The sequence below is a fragment of the Protopterus annectens genome, chromosome 1.part0 (genome assembly GCF_019279795.1).
Source record: "Protopterus annectens isolate FY-2018-M chromosome 1.part0, PAN1.0, whole genome shotgun sequence".
Lineage (NCBI taxonomy): Eukaryota > Metazoa > Chordata > Ceratodontiformes > Protopteridae > Protopterus > Protopterus annectens.
The window spans coordinates 856,010,702-856,031,117 of record NC_056725.1 but is presented as its reverse complement, the minus strand read 5'-3'; the positions used below and the strand labels follow the sequence as shown (position 1 = coordinate 856,031,117).

The following is a 20,416-nucleotide window of genomic DNA, read 5'->3' as shown; positions in this document are numbered from 1 at the left end:
ACAGAACCACATTACAAATCAGCAGTAATTTATTGGTTCTGTGTGCTAAGAACAACAAAGCAGTAAGTACCAAACTGTTAAAGAAGTGTTTGTCCCAAAAGTCTTACCAGGATAAAGCCAGCAAACCACTCCATTCTTTACAAAAAGGGGAGAGATTGAGGATGCAGACATCAAAAGGATTTGATCGCATTGGATTTGTGAAATATTTGTGTCAAGAGCTGAGACTGTACATTGTGGAATAACAAGGAATGGAATTCAGATGAAATCAGAAGCATTTGTTACCAGTGTCCAAACCAGTGTTGCAGGATTCTGTCTGTGACAAAGACTCTAGTTCTCAGAGTGACTTGTCCAATGTTCCTGTTCCAGAGAACATTCCATCAGAAATCCCTGCTCCTGATTAAATGCATGAGACTCCTCAAGCAGAACATTCCCAAGTGACTGTCCCTGTTGCTAAGCCCAGTCATAACTATTATGTCATGAGATCAGGTCACATCTAGAAACCTTGTTCCAGATACACGGCAACCTGGACATGACTGTTTTCTTTATTACTGTCTGTATAATTGCATGCCTATTGAAATCTAATTGTTTATATGAGACGGCTCAGGAAAGAGGGAGGATGTAGATCAGTGTGTGTGCATGTACCTTTAAGAAGCTTTCCAGTCAGCATATAAGTACTGAGCACGTGCAAGCAAGAGTGCCGTTTTGAGTGAGTAGCCAGAGTGAAAGCATGCATGTATGTAGTCTGTCAATTAATTAGATAGTTCAAGTTTAATGTTGCTGTTATACATCCTGATGTGTTTGTATACAACAAAGTACTTAAATGACCACCCAAGTCTCAGTCTTCTTAATGCACATAAGAAGAGTGCCACCCAAGCCTCAGTCTTCTTAATGCACATAAGAAGAGTGACATTAACCAGCATGTCCAATGGGAAGTTAAGACAATACACTTATCTTCAAGCTTAATAGCTGCCCCTAGTAGGACAATTCTTACACATCCACCCACCCCTTCCATCACAGGTAAAAGATATTATGATTGAGAGATTTACCCACCTGGATAGGCAAGACACTTATGGTAAAGGGACATGCCTGGGGATGCCCAAACTACAGTGGCCCAGCAAGGTCAAAACAATTGGAAGTGCAGTGGATCTTGAGTCACTGGTGGCTGCCTATGTAAAGTCATCCTGAAACAACTAATAGAAAAGAAGAAAGGATTAATCGATGTAAAACTAGAGAAGATGACAATTTAGCACTGTTAACAGCTGCACTTATGGTTCTACAAAATTATAAATTAATATTTGGCCATGCCAACCTACTATTCAGGACAAAAATGTTAGTCCCAACTACATTATACGCCTTTTATTGTAGAGACTGTCAGAGAAGTAATATTCTATTAAAGTAGATGTACTTGATTTCCAAGAAGAAATGTGGCAGGCTGAGTAAAGTTTTTTATTGTTCTTCCAGAAAACTGTACTAAACTGAGATTAAATGAAAATAAATTTAACTTTTCTTTTCAGTTAAGAAACTGTAGTTGTATCATAGAATGTAAAATGTATAAAACATATAGACTTAAATTATACATTTTTGGGTGCAAAATTGCTTTCAGTGGAAGTACAGCAATACTGTTATAAAGTGAAATAGTACTTGCTTCTCCAATGTGAACACATGTGAAGTGCTTCTTGAAATGCTACTTCAGGTCAATAATGCATTACCTTATCTAGACTGTGTCCCCCCTAGAAACTAAAGGACTGTGAAAACATGAATAGCATTATCCACATTTAAATCCAAACAGGATGAAGTGCCATAAACTCTTTTAAATACAGACAGCCTTCTTCTGTAAGCCATGTATTTATTTAAACACATTTATGTTGGGCAGGATTCACGAAGGCTTGCACAGAGTGTAAGAGACGTGTCAGACTCCATACAAGCCTCTCAATCCAGGAACAGCCCGAAACTCCGTGTAAGAGACCAGCTAAAACGTCTCTTACACGGACTGGGTGTGGATATGCTAAATACCTCACTTGCAGCTGAAAGGCATGCAAATGAGGTAGAGTAGCGATCCACGAAACAGAAAGCAGCCCATGTAAGAGCCGTTTTAGCTGCAGAAATGTACTCAGTTGACAACTGAGTACGTTTCTGCAAAATCTAATGGAGCCATGTCAGCTCCAAATAAAGGGTGCATATGTGTCAGGCAGCATGCCAATGGCCAAATATGTGGCCACTGGCAAGGTACCCCGATGCAAATATTAAAAAAAATATTATTTTCTTTTTTCTGCGATCGCCGATGTTTAAACGCAGTGCAGCCCCGTGCAAATGGGCTGCGCTGTATAAAACATAAAAATGAAGGTTATAAACCCACAAATGTGGGTTTTATGCAATACATGGAATGACAATGCAGGGACTAGCAGACCAAAAACAACATGGCCACCGTGTAGTGGTTGCTAAGGGGGGAAGCTGAGACTAAGACATGTAACTAAGCATTAGTATGATGTAAATGAGGGTTAGGATACTGAATCCCACAGTCACATAGCAAATGAGCACAGTCTGAGTAGTGTAAGAGATACATAAGGGGGAGGAATAGAGTAGGAGATAGGTGACATCACAGGGGGGAATGGTAGAAAGAAATGCAGTTCATTGGAGGTCAGTGTTACATGACAGATGACAGACACAGATCATGGAAAGAGGAGTGCCACAAGATAAGTGTGGGAAAGTCAAGAAATGGAAGGTGTACACTGTTACTTACACTAAAGTTTCTTGCTGGGCGTGCATGCGCACGTGTGCGCGCCATGAAGCACGAGTAGGGCAGTGTGCGCAAGTGTAAGGCAGACTGAGCATGTGGGAGCGTGTTGGTAGATTTGTAACACTGTTTGCGCAGGTGTGCGTGAGTGTTAACCCGAATAGGCAGATCCTGAACCGTGTAAGCATGTGTGCGCACATGTAAGCCACTGTGAGCGTGTTTCTGCTGGTATGTACGCTGATCCCCCCTGAGGAAACAGAAAGGAAAAAGGAAGCAACAGAATTAGTAGGAAGCTAGCAGGGAATACTGCTGGAACTAGCAGGTGAAAACAATTAGAAGCAGGCAATTACACACTCAGAATAGTAGCCCAGCCCAGCACTTAAAACTCTGCAAACAGCAGTGCAGGATGTTTCTCTCAAGAGACACTGCAAGACAGGAGTAAGCTATTAGAAGTGAAAACTGAAAAAGCTGAACTCAGAGCAGAAATGCCAGGGGCTGCCATAGCTGTCATAATGAGACATAGGCGACTTGCTGAGGGTGATGACAATGCAGATGGTGCCAGACAACCCACAGTGAGGAGACGGAGAAGAGTGTACAGGCCCAGGGTCACCTACCACGGGTTACATGAGCTGGAGATAGTAGAGTGCTATAGAGTGGACAGAGAGCTCCTGCAGCAAATAGTTGAGCTGTGCAGGCCACGCCTCACACACAGAACCAACAGAGGGGAACCCATCCCAGTGGAAACCAAGGTATGTGTTGGCCTAAGAATACTAGCAACAGGTACCTTCCAGAGACCAACTGGTGATATGATGGGGATATCACAGGCATTAGCCTCCAGGGTACTGCACCAGTTCCTGGATGCCATGTCAGCACATGTCGGTGATCATGTATATTTCCCCAATGCCCGTGAGGTATTGGCCAGCAATATGCGTCGCTTCTAGCAAATAGTGGAATACCCTGAGGTAGTGGGTGCAATAGACTGCACGCACATACGCATCAAAGCACCAGCCGGTGAGCAGGGTAGGGCCTACATTAACCGCAAGGGCTTCCCCTCCATCAATTGCCAGGTCATGTGTGATGCCCAGGGCATAATAATGAATGTGTGTGCTGGCTGCCCTGGGAGCTACCATGATTCCCACATCTGGCATTTGACGCAGCTGTACCAGACATTTGCTAATGGGGACATCCCACACGGACACCTAGTGGGGGATGCAGGTTATGCACTGGAGCTGTGGCTGATGACACCCATCAGAAACGCACACACACCTGAACAGGAATGCCATAATGAGGCACACGCACAAACACGTAATGTAATAGAGCGTGTGTTTGGGCTGCTCAAGTCATGGTTCCGGTGTCTGGACACATCTGGTGGAGCCTTGCAGTACTCACCAACTACATGTACCCAAATTGTCATGGTATGTGCTATGCTACATAATATGATCTTGCGAAAACAGCTGCAGCAGGACCAGCATAGGGCCGGGCCAAACAGCCCCCCACCATTGCCAAGGCCATCACAGGCAGAGCGTGACTCGGAGGAGGAACAACCTGAGCCTGCCCCAGTAGGCAGAAGGAGGCGTGCCCAGTATGCCCTGGCCTTGGCAAAGAGGCAACGCATAGCACATACACTGGCTCAGTAGGAATCCTGGGAATGATACCCCTCTCTGACTCACTCAAACAATAACAGGGATGCCTAAAATGACATGACCTGCTCACAAACATGTACAGGGAGTGTAATATGTGCATCCGACAGAGGCAGCCCTGCAGCACCACCTGAGGCATGAATGCCATGTGTTAAGTAATGTAACACCATGTACTATATGCACACTTGAGGACCCTGACTAACATCCACCCTCACCAAGCATGAAGCCACAAAATGACGATGGGATGATCAATTGGAATAACTGGCGGAAGTAATGCAGTTAGTCAAAGGGGAGCCAATGTGTTTCAGCCTGGGAAGACATGCTGAGCATGACATGATGCACCACCTGCTAGGGGTGGCATGCACCTATCAGTCCAGGCCCCATGGATACTGGCAAAGGCTGTCAGTACCCACAGCATGCCCTGAATAGGAAAGTCTCAAAACACAAACCCACCTTCATAGCTACCACAAGGGATAGGAACCTAGAGGTAATGCTACCCAATGCCAGAAGTCTAAACAGCAAGATGTGTGCAGTGTAAACGCACACAGTATGGAGAATGTTGATATCAGTCCTGCAATAGAACACTGGGTCAAGGCTCACATCAGCACCCTAACACTACCAGGTTACACCTCATACTGTGCTGTACAGCCTCAAAACATGGAACAAGCTACAAAAGGAGGGTGACTAGCAATAATTGTCAAGGATAACCACACCCCCATGTTGGTACCACAACAAGAAGCAGCATGGATTAGCCATGGTCAAATACCAATGGCTAAAACCACCTCCCAGTATATAGCCTGCTGCAGACTACTGTCCTAACACCAGGAACTGCACCTGGCCTATGTTGGAATACATGAATATATCAAGCCCCCCAAACCACATTATATTGGTTGACTGAAAATACCCAGACATACACTGGGAGTATTATACTAGCACCAACACAGTAGGAGAAAAGTTCCCAGAATCCATAAACCAAAATGCCCAGGAACAACGTACCACTCCCACAAGAGGGGTAAGCATACTGGATGTGATAATCAGCAACATGCGTACTGGATGGCAAGATGAGAAGTGCATCCCTCACTGGTAAGACCAGACCATAGAGTAATCACACCGGATATACACATCCTGACCACAGTCCCTGGCCAGAAACCACAGTGAAAAACATGTGTAAACCATAAGTTGCACCGCTCCAAACCGATGTGGAATCCACTAAAGGCCCTGTGCAGGTGCAGAACATGGGACACACCGCAGAACATGTTATACGGGCATTCCATGAACACAGCCAGGAATGCTTGGATTATGCAATCACAAATAACAACAAGACGCAATGCCATACACGCAGGCATCTGGCATGCTGGACTCCAGCCATTACCAAACCATGCAACAGAATGAGGAAGCTACTACATGATAGAGCAAACATAAAAAGGGAAGTAATCACTGATCAGTAGTATGGCAATACAATATGTCCACACATACAATCCACTAAGGCCAGCCACAACAAGTAGAATCTGTGAATCCTGAGGCAATGTTACACCTGCCCCAAGTACACAGACAACCCTCAACTCCCCCCAATAAATACAAACATATGTGAGAGATGCAACCATTTATCCAAACCGGAGGCTGAGCTCCCCCGACTCAGTACTGTCAAAACTAGTCAGGAGGAGAAGGTAACCACATACACCACAAACCCAGTCCCACATAGACCTATCACAACTGTAAACCAAACACATAAACACAGAAAAACATTCCCGGAGGCCCTAATTGCAAACACACCACTCCAACAGAGGCCTCCAAAGCAGACCCCAAGCAACCACAACCTCCAAACATAGCACATGCAACACATAGTACAGAAAGCTGGTGAGCCAAACAGTCACAGGCCAGAAGGAAAAACAACATGCCTGATACAGTTGTAATAGGTGTCTGTATAGGCAGACACACTGTTGTCCCACTTACCAGATGAACAAGGGAAAGGGTACAGTAAGCTGCCTGTAGGCTGCCACAATATGCCACATAACACAAGTACGCAGGTCACCCCAAAGCAAGCAGAAATATGATGCACTCATTGTCCATGCTGGTGTGAATGACCTGAGATGTACCTCCCTGGACTACATGAAAAGAGACATGGATGAGCTCTCTGAGTATATACTCCAGGCCGGTATGACACTGGCCATTTGCAGCATCCAACCCTCACCAAGAATGATGCCACAGTACAAACAAAGAATGATCAGCTTTAACAGGTGGCACAATTACAGCTGTCAGTCCAAGAGGGTCTAATGTCTGTCTGCTTGAGATGTCATGCATGACAAGCCATGCTGCTGTTCCAGGGATGGCTTGCACCTGTTACCCCTGGGCATCTGGATACTGGATAAGGCCTTTGCCACCTCCATAGAGCCGTACGTAGGCAAGGCCGAAAAGACTAACCCACCACCCTAGAAAACATAAGTGGTAAGAAACATAAGGGTAATGCTGACCGATGCCAGATGTGTAAACTGCAATATGCATGCTCCTGCGGCACTTCCCAGTATGGAGAACATCGATGTCTGTGCAGTGACAGAAACCTGCTGCAAGCCTACTGACAGCACACCAGCACTACCAGGTTATACCACACATCATGCGTTATGGCCCCAACACCTGGACCAAATCATCAAAGGAAGGGGAGTATCCATATGCAGCACAGACACCCATATGCCCAGGTAACTGACAATGCACGAAGCAGCGGAGACCACCCATGTGCACCTAACTGTAGTCAAAACTGCTGTACAGTCTGTAGCATGCGACAGACCACACTCTCACACACAGGAACCCCACCCAGACATCCTAAAAACACTGGACAGTATGAATGTCCCACCAAATACCAAACAAGGTCCTCACAAATTACCACATAGGTGGTAAACCATTATGTATGCAAGGAGTAATCAGGGACATAGGGACACAAGTCGACAGTAGCCTGTCATGTGACACTCACAATGCCAATGTGGCTAGGAAGACTGTCTATATTGGACACCGTATCATGAAAGGATTCACATCTACATCAACAGAGGTCACTGTGCCCCTGTACTGTTCCCTTATCAGACCCATAATCTAGTACAATGACACATATGGGATGTACCGTACCTGACACCTGCAGCGGTTAGGAAGACCTCAAAGGTACCTCACCAAGAGGATAAAGGGTGTCAAATATATGTCATATGCTGCCTGGCTGTAGACACCCTAGCTGAATGCAGTCACAGACTGCCTACACAGAGGCATTGTATGTCTATTGTACAAGGCCATGTCCAACACAGGAGTAATGGACACGCTCCACCCCAGGAAATCAAAGCCATTGGAGCTGTGAGAGTGACAGATGTCAACCTCAACACATAATGAAATAGGATGTGCTGGAGGGACAGATACATAACCCACAGGCTCCCCACACCCTGGAACAGGATCCCACTCCATGTTAGGCAGAGCCCCTCACTGACACCCCTCAACAGGAATATTGCCAAGTGGATGGATGATCGTAGATGTACACTGGGGGTCTTCACTGTGTCACGTCCAGACAGAGGCACAGTAAAGAAAATCATAAATGGCCATAATATTCACATAGCAAGGGGCGGCGAAAGACACACACACTCTGGCTAGGCTTACTAATGCCCTAGGGTGGATAGCCTAGTATGAACCTATGAACCTATGAAGATACAAATTGTACAGGACACTAAGGATAATCACAAGGCTTACTCAACTGATGGTAGGAACCATGTTGGGAATTCACAGATATGCTCCGAATCACACAGATATTATAATCAACATACCAAACACACACACATATTGCCAACATACAACCTGACAGGTGCAGTGCAACCCCCCCCCCCCCCAGAATGCAAAATATCTATCCCAGCAGACTGCTGGCCCCCTGACTTTGCAGATGCTGAGGTAACAGCCATCGTCTACAAAGCAAAATACACAGCAGCAAAGGTATGAGATGGTGTTCTGGGCTGAGGCCAACATGTACTCCAAGAAGAATGGAATGCCAAATCACACTACTGCCCAATGTCAGCCTTACCACAGGATATGTACCCAAAGAGCAGTGTACAACAACAGTGGTCCTTCACAACAAAGGTGTTGCCTGAATGGATACTGCAAACTACCACCCCAGGATCCTGACAAGCTAGGTCTGCACAGCTATGGAAAGGATCAGCATGTACCGCAGACATAAAGCTATCGGGGACCTACTGACACCGGACCCTACCCAGTGTGGCTGTCATAAGTGCAGATCCTGCCCCTAAACATGTTTGACCCATTTGAAACAGTCATTAAGGTCATCGATGAGGGCAATGTGGTCTACACAGCGTAGCTGGACCGTGCAAATGCTTCCAGACAATACCCTATGAGTTCAGTATGGATACGTTCACCAGCTTAAATATAAACCCCTATGTCAGTAGAGGGGTTGCAAACCAGACCAAGGACAGAACTGACATGGTCAGACATGCTGCATCCATGTCAGACTACAAAGCAGATATGAGTGGCATCCCACAAGGCTTGGTCCTGGGACCTCCCCCGTTCCATATATATGTCCCATAGGTACAGGCCAACATGGAAGGACTGTGACTGAACATGTATGCAGAGGAGTACAAACTGTCCACCATATCTGACCCCCAGCTGACACAAGCAACCCACAAAAGGGCCACATAGAAACAGACAACTGGAGCCATAGCCATGTCAACAAGCTAATTGCAGAAATGTGTATAGACAACCACCATGGATATACAGCAAGTGCCCAGCAATTACCACACAGGTGTTAACCCATTATGTACCTAGCATGTAATGAGAGACCTGGGGACACAAGGTGATAGTTATCCTGCATTGGACAAACATGTGGCTGTAGTGTTTGCAGAAACATACCATATACCCACCCAATCATGAAGGTTGTCAGATCTAGATAAGGGGAGGTCACTGTGGCTCTGCAGTCACCCTTCATCAGCATCACAATTGACTACAATAGCCCCTGTGGGATGTACCTCAGCAGACACTTCCATCAACTTAAAGTCCACAACAGTACCTCACCAGGAGTAGCACAGAGCATGAACAGATGCCATGTGTTGCCTGATTAAACAAACTGCAGCTCCACACACTGCCATACTGCCCACCCAGAGGCAAGCTGTGCCTGATGTATGAAGCGATGTCCAAGCTGGAATCAATGAACATGCTGCACCTTGTACAATCTGAATGGCAGTGAGCTATGCACATGATAGACCTGAACCCCAGCACTGACATACATAGGACAAGCTGTACTGAATAATCCATAACACAGAAGCCACTCCCACTCTTGAGTAAACTCCCAGTACAGGTTAGCCAGAGAGTCACCTATCGACACCCCTCAAGAGGAATCCTGATGAGTGGATGGGAGATGGTAGGTTTACCCTGGGTATCACTGTTATGTCAGAGGTAGATGGAGGCACAGTATACTAACCATGACATATGTCATGGCAAACTGCAGTTACAATGTGTCGAAGGACAAACACATTCTGTGACTAGCATCAGAAATGGCCTAGGGAACATCACTAGTGTTTGCCAATGTCCACCTATGTTGTGGAATACACTACCAATGTTGGACAAGCCTGGTGTAGGTAGTCCATATCTGAACATAATGCAACATGGTCATATGTGCACAACTGGCCCCTACACAGTCTGTTGTGCTCACTATGAAGATGTCAAGCAGTGATAGGACTAAAGCCCAGGATACTGTCCACCACAGTGAAAGTACTGAACCAGTACACTATACGGTACTACAGTGTTAGGTCATTATGAAAGGATGTTGACAACTGTATGCAAAGTATCCCATGCAATCCCTGCAGGCACAGTATAATCCCTGTTATGGCAGACACGAAGCAGTTGGCCAGTAAGTACACAACATGACACCCAACACACAACCATAAACGTGAAATATTGTTGAAGTTCACACCCACCCAAATATGTGGTGGACTGCAGAGTTCAACATATGGAAAGCTCTCACTGGGCATGCTCGCATACTTTGATAAATGAGGCATATGTCAGACAACATGCCATGGAAAGGCTGAACTGGGCATGCTCACACACTTAGGCCATATCTCCATTTAGCAGTTGGCCACACATATCTGGTATTTGTACGTGTCATTCCAGGAACCAACCACAACACAGCAATCTGCCCAGTGCACACAGTAAATGACTACAGAGACATAAGTGATATAGTGGATCGCCCTCATATTCAAACATCTTCCACAGATACACAAGTTGTTCATAGGAACAGGGAATGCTATGGCAATAAAGACCTGGAAACAGTCTAACAGCAACAAATATTGTGCATCTGACAAATAAACATATGGGTGTAGAGGTCAATACTAGGCTGTTTGCCCTAGGGAATGACAGCTTAGCCAGAGTGTGCTTGGCATCTGCATCCCCAGTACAGTAGGCTACTGGGCCACTGTAAAGTAGGTCACATAAGGCAACATGTGAGGCTAGTGAGCAGTGCCTCTGTCAAGCAGGGGCACAGTGGTGATCCCAGGGTTTGAATGTGCTAAGCCACATCCATGTTGTTGGTGTGTGCTGGAAGAGGGTTGCTGAGGACCTCTAACAGTAAGTGGGTGTCAATAACAGACTGAGGGAGCCCTATCTGCATTGTCTGGACAATTCCACTGTCAACACTGTGTTGTGATGATTATGTGGGATTGAAGTGTCGTGCCGGTACTGTTCACAGATGTCCCCCCTCTGTGGGCTACAGCTCTGCAATGTATTAGCTCACTCTGTCTGTTGGATGACTCATATATGGCTGGTGTACACCTGACAGGTGTCCTGTTGTGGAGCAGTCATGGGTATACGTGGGATAGCATGATCAATGCAAACCTTACATGCTCATAGAAGCAATTGTCAAGGATTATGCAGAGTGGCCAGTATAGTCCCCCAGCATGGGTTCTTTGAAGTCGTCCACCCCAGTCTTCACAAGTGTAGAGTCTGCTTGTGCTAAATACAGTTTGTTTGCTGTGACAACCTTGCCTGGGGGTGGGGATGGGATATGGATGTCCAGGGAAAGGTGGGTATGGTCAGATATCAACAATGATGGTCTACCTCTGGTGTGGAATAGTGAGTACCCATGTTGCAGATGGACAGGTGCAATATGTATTCCCCCATGCGGCTGTGGTGAGTGGTTCTGCCATAGCACATGGACCCACAAATTGTAGTGGCTGTAGGGTAAAGTTGTAGAGGCCAGAGTAGTTCCCACACACAATATGCCTGTACCTGATGTTAACAACTGGAATGGTGTATGTGAACACCTGCATATCCCGGCACTGTTCCCAGGGAAGCAAAGTGTGTGTCCTGGATGTGGGAGTGGTGTTCTGGACTGGCTGTGTTGTGTGTTACAGGTCCTGTGGTCACGAAGCATGGTATAGAACATAACCTGCCAGTGCGATGTGCATATCTGACTCTGAAGTAGGTGGCTGCAAATGCATATATATGCTATCCCCCACCGGACAGGTAGTACTAGATGTACATACCTCTGTAGAAATAAAGATGTCAGCACCCTATAAATACTGCAGGTGCAGAACAGATGCCCAGTAATTCGGATGGTGCGCTCTGCTAATGCGTCTCCCTCAAGTGCCATAATATAGTTAGGTAGGAGTTTGAACCATGCAAATGCTCAGTGTGTGTGTGTGAGTGTGTGTGTGTGTGTGTGTGTGTGTGTGTGTGTGTGTGTGTGTGTGTGTGTGTGTGTGTGTGTGTCTGTGTGTGTGGGTGTGTGTGGGTGAGCGGTATTGATGTGTGTGCATGTCTGTGTGAGGGAAATGTCCCTTTTGGCAACTGGGAAAACACTCTACAGGATGCACATTCCCTTATCTAAGCACTGATGATGTCAGCACACTATAAGTACAGTAGGAGGAGGGGAACTTCCCAGTAATGCGAATAGCGCGCTCCGCTAATGCGTTTGTCATGAGTGTCATAACATAGTTAGGTAGGGGTTTAAATCCTGCAACTGCCCAGTGTGTGTGGAGGGGGGTTAGTGTGTGTGTAAGTCTGTGTGAAGGAAATGTCCCTTTTGGCAACTGGAAAAACACTCTACAGGATGCACATTCCCCTATCTAAGCACTGATGATGTCAGCACCCTATAAGTACAGCAGGAGGAGGGAAACCTCCCAGTAATGCGAATAGCATGCTCTGCTAATGCGTCTGTCACGAGTGTCATAACATAGTTAGGTAGGGGTTTGAATCCTGCAACTGCCCAGTGTGTGTGGAGGGGGATTAGTGTGTGTGCAAGTCTGTGTGAGGGAAATGTCCCTTTTGGCAACTGGGAAAACACTCTACAGGATGCACATTCCCCTATCTAAGCACTGATGATGTCAGCACCCTATAAGTACAGCAGGAGGAGGGGAACCTCTCAGTAATGCGAATAGCGTGCTCCGCTAATGCGTCTGTCACAAGTGTCATAACATAGTTAGGTAGGGGTTTGAAACCTGCAAATGGCAAGTGTGTGTTTGAATGAGGGGAGTTTGTGTGTGTGCAATTCTGTATGAAAGACATGTGCTTTTTGGCAATCAGGAGATCACACTACATGATGCACATTACCCTTTCCAAACACTGATGATGTCAGCACCCTATAAGTACAGCCAGAGAAGAGGAACTTCCTACTAATCCGAATAGTGCGCTTCGCTAATGTGTCTCTCTCACATGTTGTGACATAGTTAGGTAGGGGTATGAATCCTGCAAGTGTGTGTGTGTGTGTGTGTGTGTGTGGGGGGGTAGTAGGGTGTGTGTAATTGCAAGTGTGAGAGAACAGATCCTTTTGGCAAATACTACAATACACCAGATGCTGCATATTCCCCCAGTAAACACAGGGAATGTCACCACACTATCAGTACAGCCAAACAGGGCTACTTGCCCAGTAATGCCAATAGTGCGCTCCACTACTGGATCTATTACCACTGTCAGAGCACAGATAGATATGTTTTGGAAACCCACAACTGCCACGTGTGGTTGTGTCACACAATATGACCATGTGTGGGTTGTTGTTCATAACAATGCATGCCATTGCCTAAACCAGCAATGGCAATGCACACATGATGTATGTGTGTGACACATACACATATATACCTGTGACCTTCAGTAGTTACCATGTCTGACACGTGCCTCAAGTGGCAAAATGGTATTCGCAATGCATAACAATATTACTGTGTCGTACTGTGCAGGGGCTGCACGCGGTACGTGTCTATACAGTGTGGGTTGTATATGGTATAATACCTACAGCAGGGGATACACATCTGGTTTGGGCCATATAGTCTACATGCAGTCGATGAACAGGTGCTGCATGTTCCCACCTGTTGTGGGAGTGGTAACATGTTGTTCCACTGCAATTCAGTGACTACATGCTGGGAACCTTTCAGCTACTGTGTTGTAGCTACAGTAATGCTCACGCACAATGTTTGGCTGGAAACAGTCCAGCCATATAAAGACATTTCTTGAGACTGTCATATTGCCAGTGTTGTTAGGGAGGATAGGTGGGTTACCTGTGTATGGGAGGGTTGTGTGTGCCAGGCTATGAACCAGAAGGCAGTCCAACACACTGTTAGCTGCTCATGGATAGGCCCTGATGCTTTGTGCTGTGTCAACAACCTGGAGGTGTGTGTATCTGTGGTGCCTTGGGATACCACCCCCTGTCCATGTGTGTTACATGTGTAGGGGGACGACAGGCATGGTATGAGGTATAACCTGGCAGTGATGGGTTGCACCTGTGAGCCATGAATCAGGAATGTGGTACTGCACAGATATTTCAGTTCACCGTGCTGAGGACAGTGTCCAGTGCATGCATCTTGTGGTGTACACTGCTGGTGTTGTGTAGCATCACTGTTAGTGTCCTATCCTGTGTGATACCCGCGGAGGTGGCTATGTAATCCATGTCCTGCAGCAAAAGGCACTATGTGTGTATCAAGGGGCTTCACCAATATACAATGGCCCATGGGTGTCACGTGCAAGCTGCCCCCTCGCAAATCATTGTGGCTTCCCTAACATGTAAGCACATGTTGACAGCCATTGGATACCCTATGAATGACAGATGGAGATTGAGCAGAATGTAGACATAGAACACCCTTCCTACATATTGTGGTAGCATACCTGGTCAGGGTATGATGGCAACCAAGATCAGGCTCATACTGGCCCATGCCACATGCTGAGAGATCCCTTCTATGTTCCCTATCATGTAGTCCAGGGAGGTATGTCTCAGGTCATCCATAGTGGCATGGTCAATGACTGAGTCATATGTGTCCATGCCTCTGACTGACCTGTATGCATGTGTTTTGTGGTGGACCATAGTGCCCCACAGGCATGTCACTCTGACCTTCACCATGTACAGCCTGTTGAGCGGGACCCCACTGCAGCGGCCAAGAGAGGTACCTGACACATTTGTAGCAGGTGTGTTGTGTAGCCCTACAGGCTGTGAGTGTGTGGCACACGGGATGTGTGTGCCATGTGTGGCATGTGCTCTGTTCTGACGTAATGTATGCCTGTGTGCCAGCTGTGGAGGTGTGTGATGCTGAGGCAGGATGCTATTCTGTCTCCAAGTATGCCCCAGTGTGTTCAGATTGCTGTCAGTGCGGGTCTATGTCAGACTGGTATTGTAGTCACTGTAGTATGCCATGCCACCTGACAGGGTATGGCAGTACTGGGTTCAGAGTGCTCAGTCCCCAGATTTGCTATGTGGTGGCATCCCACACATGTGTTGTATGTTCCTGGCCAGGGGAGAGGGTTGACTGCATACATGTGGCAGCTGTGACATTGCCACATGACTCACATAAACCACAACTGGACCATAGAGGTGATTCTCAGGTTACCTTTGCACATGCTACCATAGTAGTGTGATTGCCATGGTGATTAACAACACATAGGGCCATTGGGGAACAACATACTGAAGGTGTGTATGTGTGGGTGTACTGCTACTGATTTCATAGCACTGGCATATATGACTGCACACATGGGTAAATGCCAGGTAAGTTATGCGCAATGTGTCACAGGCAACGTACATGCGAACAGGACAGACAGTGACGTTCTGTCATGTGGAAACTTGACATACGTATAGTACGCTATGCAGATGTCGCTAGGGGTCCACAGAAGCTCTGTAACTCTGCATTGCAGGTGGAAGCAGTGTTCCAGGGAACCCCAAGCGAACATGCATGCAAACAAAGCTACAGTAAGCAGGGCTGGAAGTAGTCCATTGTACAACAAAGAAGGGGTAACACTTACAGTAGGTAACAGTGCAAATATGTAGGCACTATCAACATGTACCCAGGAATGCACAGCTCAGATGTCCATGGTAGAACTGATATTATGTCATAGTTAATTTTGATTTGTATTACATTGGTACTGCACACATATCAACATGTGCAAACATCCACATTGCGTAGTCATTGTGGGCAACTTGCTACCATTACTGTACATGTCCATCATTGCGTATCACTACTTGCATTAGCTTCTCCCCTGTGCTACCTATGTATGTGGCTATCTATTGACATCCTTACCACCAGTATGCAATAATGTGCAGCTGTTACACTATGGTACTTACTATGGGTGTAGATAACAATTCAGGACAGTCATACAGTTACTGCATCAGGCATGCTGGGATATACACACAGTCATATCAGCACACTGTACTGTTACCAACATGATACTAGTAATACACTTCTATGTAGTCACCCTGTGCATCAGCAACGTGTTTACCTGTTCCTGCACTGATGTTGCAGATTTCAGGAGGTGGCCCAGTATCATCATATGCACAGGGTGTGAATTAGGTATGCCTGAGTCTGCCACTGATACCACCAATTGACATGTGTGTGTATGTGTGTTGGTGAGGGACAGCAGTACAGGGTGGGGCACTGTTGGTGCAGTGTGTGCATGTATGTTGTAGCCCTAGGTGTTAACATTTCGCATGTGTGTATGCATGCACACAGTTCCACCTCATGGCTGCCATATACTGGAGTTTTTGGACAGCCACAGACTGCACCTGGCAAGTCATACAGATCAGTGTCTGTGGGCACGGACACGGTACCTGTGCCTGGCAGGGGTGCTACGGACCGCATCCGGTACTAAGCCAGACTGGGTACTGTCATCAGAAGCGGGAGTGTGTTGACTGGACACAGGTCCCTGTTGGGACTGTCCAGAGCCACGTGCACGTGGTCTCCTGGGGCGTTATGATGACAGCACAGACCCAGCTTTGCTGGGGCTGTTGCTGGCACTATGGGGGCGTCCGTGGGCCTGTTGTCATCCGCGCCAACTGCCAGCTGCTGCTGTTGCTGGCATACGGCCACGTCGATGCCGCAACCGTCCACCATTGCCCTGGCTTATGGACATGTGGTTGTGAAACTGCTGTAATATGTCCCCACAATGTCTGTCTATGACATCAGTGAAATTACGGATAGCATCCGCGATGTCACGCATACTGTCAATCATGGCTGTGCGACATGCTCTCAGCTCCCTCAGACCCTGTCTGGTGTACCTTTCCATATGCGACTGTGCCTGCATGACAGCCTGAAACATAGCTGAGGTTGACAGACCTCTTTGGGCATGTCTGCCAGAGGCAGTACACCCATGGATGCTCCCACGAGAATCCATGGGCAACTGTCTGTGTGGTACCATCGCAGGACCCTGCCCATGGCTGCTGTGTGGGGAAGCATGTGCCACAGATACCACATTACCCTGGTCAATGCCCACTGTATCCCATCCATCACCTAGGGACAATGGTGACATAGGATGTACTGGCAGGATGACTGTGCGCAATGATGGGGTTGACAGCTGTGTACTGTCAATTGGCTGACCAATGACGGACCCTGACGCACCTTCCTGTGCCATTACACAGATATCATCATTATCAGTACCTGTGGCACCAGATTCAGGTTCCCTGCTGCAGGACACCAGAGCAGCACCAGAACCCGTGGGAGGAAGACAGGAAACACAGTTTACAATCTCTACACAATGTTACCAGTGATGCACTAATGCACACATGCACACGTGGACACATGCACACATGCACACGTGGACACAGGCACACATGCACACATGCACAAGTGGACACAGGCACACATGCACACATGCACACATGCACACATGCACACGTGGACACAGGCACACATGCACACATGCACACGTGGACACATGCACACATGCACACGTGGACACAGGCACACATGCACACATGCACACGTGGACACAGGCACACATGCACACATGCACACATGCACACATGCACACGTGGACACAGGCACACATGCACACATGCACATGTGGACACATGCACACATGCACACCTGGACACGGGCACACATGCACACATGCAAACATGCACACAGAGCACTACTGAGTTACACTAGTATTACTAGCACTATCAGGACTATTATAGGTATTGTTAAAACACACTCACCAGCATGGATGGGCTGCCTTGCTGTAACACCAGATGGACCTGCAGAAATGTGGAGATTAATGTCAGTGGGCACAACTGTGCCATTGATACTGCATATGATACAGTGCAGTAGTGCACCAGTTGCCTTTCACATGTCAGCTGCTGATATTGGCAATATCACACCTGCACAATTACATACTATGTTGACAGCTACATACCACGGACACACCTTACACATGCATAAACTAACAGTGTACAGAACAGTCAAGTGTACATATAGCATATTACCTGCACGCTCCATGTCGTGTTGCTGTGTGGATCCAGCCTCCATCATGATGCAGGTGTGTTGCTGTTGATGTTCCGGGGCTGGAGCCACAACACTTAGGAGTAGCCCCTCCAGTCTGGTGAGGGGGGGAATGTCTGGCCACCCCACCTCCTGTGGTGACCTGTTGCCTGTGGATATCCGACGCACGCTGATGGACATTTCTGATTAAATCACTGCAGTGATGTCGTACCTGCTCATATGTCCTATTATGCGTGCCAATGTTATTTACCCTATGGACAAGGTCTTGCCACAGTGCAGCCCTCTCCTGCTGATTCTGGCTGGTGCGGGAAAAACAGTATGTCATAATCCTGCACCAGGCTCTGGTGTATCTCTTCATCTTCTGCAGCAGAGTAGGCAGGATTTCGCTGACGCGCCATGTCCCTGGAAGAGAACACAAACAGGATATCAGCAGGCTATGTCAGCAATATATGGCACACATACTATACATGATACTCAACTGTAGTGATATACTACTACTCCCATATGTAGCATGTGTGTGTCTCTTGGTGGATACACAAGTACATGGCCAGGTATCAGTGCTCAGCCAACACCTGTGCAACAATACCTGCCACATTCCATACAACATAGTAGCAAGCCCCATCGGTCAGCACACTGAGACAGGTCCAATGCACAACCTCACTCTGGGGGTTCATACCAAGGTACTGTATGTGGAACGCCATCCACTAGTGTGATCTGGACACAAATTACTCGGCCTGGATTTACATATCCCACCACCACCACCACCAGCACAGTAGACTACTTTGATATATATGTGATTAGACAGATATCCACCTGTTAGGACTGACATGGTATCCATGCAGCCCACTGGGCCAGTGGAAGCCACAACCCACAATGCTGACCCCTTTGCAAATGCTTCCCACGGACATCCCAAAGAATGCATGGAACACACACATTTCTAACCCAGACCCTATGCACAAAGGTTAGGCATCCTGTCTGGTGGACCCTGGCCAAAGGCGGATTGTATAACAATAGAAGGAGGCTACTGCAGGACAGAGCAGATTCACATAAAGGGAAGGCATCTGTGGTCAGCACTGGTAATAAGCTACGGTCTCTCATAACAACATCCACGGCCTACTCTGGGAGGGAAATGGCCACGAACACTATAGATAACCACAAAGCCTTCTTCAGTTATGTTACACATATGGACCAAACACCTCAGATATGCTCTGAGTTACTACACACCTACTTAACATTCACCGAACACACAGATATTGGCAACATTCTGGCAGACAGGTTCAGTGCATGTCTCCCCCCTCCTTCTCCCCCACATTTAGAAATACTTATCACAGCTGAATGTAACCTCCCTATCATCTCAGATGTCCAGGTGAGGGCCAGCCTCAGCAAAGCAGAACACACAGCATCAATGTGACCTGATGGTATCCCTGGATGTGTGCTACGTGAACTCCAAGAGGACATACAACCGCTTATAAGACTGATATTTAACCTTGGCTGTACTACGGGATATGTACCTGAGCACTGGCATACAGCAACAGTGGTCCCACTCCACTAAGGAGGTACCTCTACTGACCCTGGGAACTACTGCCCCATAAGCTTAACCAGCCTGGTCTGCACAGCTACGGAATGATTCAGTATGGAATGCATATACAGTGATATTGGGTACCTGCAGACACTTGTTCCCAGCCAGTTTGCCTTTGTGTTGGCTTATCCTGCCTTTTGAACCTGGTTGACCTTTCAAAACCATCACTACAGCCATTGATGAGGGCAACGCAGTCCATACAGCCTACCTGGACTTGCCTAAGGCCTTCAACACAGTACTCCACTCAGGCATCATAGACAAGCTCATTAGCTTACATGTTACTACATATGTCACATGATGGGTTGCACACTGGTTGACATACAGAATCCATAATATCGATATTGCAGGTACCATGTCAGACTCAATGCCAGTCACATGTGGTATCCCACAGGCCTCTGTCCTAGGACCCCTCTTGTTTGGCATTTACTTCTCAGATGTAAAAGCAAACATGTGCGGGTTGTGGATGACAAAGTTCCCAGATGACTGCAAACTAAGCGCCATAGTCATTACACCAGCTGACACACACATCCTACAGACAGGCCTCACTGAAACGGACAACTGGTGCCAGGATCATGGCCTAACACTGAATGACATGTAATGTATAGTCATCCCCTTTGGGTGGAACTACATCCACACAACATATCACATGGACATACCTATAGATACAGACCTATGACACATATGGAGGGTTCACAGTATGTAGACTATTAACTTGTTACTTTACATTACCTGTGTTTGTTGCAGCTGGTTGCATTACCGTTACTACAGT

The 20,416-nt window shown here is 47.1% G+C and overlaps 1 protein-coding gene across 1 annotated transcript in view; it reads left to right on the top strand.

The window, feature by feature from the left end:
* The window catches only part of LOC122795346 (sulfotransferase 6B1-like), a 537,147-nt gene that overhangs the window by 19,068 nt on the left and 497,663 nt on the right, over positions 1–20,416 (top strand). The window lies entirely within an intron of this gene.